Below are 1,861 nucleotides of genomic sequence, written 5' to 3'. Positions count from 1 at the left end.
TACCTTGTTACTATTCTGCCCAGACTCTGCAGCTGAGGACGATGTAGTAGCTTAATCTGGTTTGAAGTATACGATGCATCATTTCACCTGTGACATTATTGTTTTTGTGACTAGGCTCTATAAAAGCATCAAACATAAGTTAATGATCTGAGTGCTTCTGTCACTCATATTTTGCGCTATAATCAGACAAGTTTCACAGTGTCCCACGAACCAAATCAAATGAGACACCAGTGTGGGAGTGCAACAGTGAAGCCTCAGTGTCGAGGTATGGAGAGAATGGCACTTGTGTGCCCACTACTTCCTACTGCTCTGCTCCAAGTCTCACACACTGTGCCTTGTTTACTCTCTCAGTCTGTCAGCAGCAGACACGGGGCATCATCGCCACACGTCAGGTCAGTGTCTTTTTCTGCAGCTCTAACTAAAGAACAAAAAACAGTTGTTTTTTTCATAGTAAACACTGTTTTGTGCTGGTATTTTCAGTGTTGGCGCATACCAGCCATGCTGCCTCAGACTGCAGTGTTTAAAAGTAATTTAATGCACTCATAAAAGTGCTGCACTTTTACATAACTTGAGTGCTACGATTTTATGCAATTATGTGGTACTTAAGCCCTACTACATATTTTCTGTACAGACATAAGTGCTTATTCAATATTTCAATATATATATATAAAAACATAGTCAGTTGATAAAATGTGGTGTATTGGCTTAGACTTCCTAGACGTGTTTTTATTTTTAAACAGATTAACACTGGATTCGCTTCACCTGCACTTATCGATGACATTAAACCATTAAAGTAAATAAATCTAACACTCCTTTGGAACTACAGTAAGATTTTCAAACTTTTGATATAAGTGTAGTTTGCAGATATTTCTGTTCTTTATCTTACCCCTTTAATATTTATTAAAAGTTTGTCCTGTTTGTCATTTGCAGTCTTTCTATGTTTCTCTTTCCTCGCTTCTCCTTAAGTGGAGAGTTCTTCCTCCTTGCTGTTGCCGTGTTTCTCTCTACATTGATTATCTGATTTATGGGTCCTACCTCTAACACTGTATGGTCTAATATTGTGAAGTGCTGCTTGTTAAGTAAAATTCAATAGGAAAAAATCTAATTGAAACTTGCACTTCAGTTAATTTGAGTATTTTTTTAAGAATGTTATTCCCACATTTTCTATTAATTTGGACAGTGTTTATAGAAATGATGTTTGGCATAAAGTTGAATTCTATTCTATTCTATTCATATAAAACAAGTTATATTTTTTCTTAGTTTCTTCATTCTCATCATGTGATTAGTCTTTCTTTGCATCTTTGTCTTGCTAAAACAGAATGAGTGTTTTTAACCGTCTGGCACCTTTGATCCCACGAGTGCCTGACTCCAGCAGACAAACAAAGGAGCATCCAAAAGTGTGTTTGTCACCTCCTCTGCCTCTTTCTTCTCCCGTCATTAAGAAGAAAGCCATTCACATCCCATCATTTGATGAGAAGGGACTTATCTTTGAAAAACACAACACAAAGCTGTACACGGCAGACAGGTAAATTAATGTGAGGTTTGTTTTTCTGTCTTGGATTTTTTGTGCTACATAATCTAGTAATTATTGGTACATTTTTTTCTTTCCAGATCATTTGATTCAATTTGGACATCCAAGACACCAAGCCCGCCCTCGAGGAGTAAATCATGTCAGCTTTCACAGAGAAACCATGGAGAAAGAGCTTCAACCCTCCCAAGGACCAAACCTAAAACATGCAGCTCTCAGTCTCTCTTTGCAAAACCCAGCACCTCCATTTCTCCTTCTCCTAAGCCAAATTCCTCTCTCACTCTTCCCACTGTCAAACCAAAGCCAAGTGATTCTCTTCATCTTCCGGCCTCA

The sequence above is a fragment of the Pundamilia nyererei genome, unplaced genomic scaffold (assembly GCF_000239375.1).
Source record: "Pundamilia nyererei isolate P.nyererei 1_Seehausen unplaced genomic scaffold, PunNye1.0 scaffold00349, whole genome shotgun sequence".
Taxonomy (NCBI): Eukaryota; Metazoa; Chordata; class Actinopteri; order Cichliformes; family Cichlidae; genus Pundamilia; species Pundamilia nyererei.
This window is presented reverse-complemented; position numbering follows the sequence as displayed.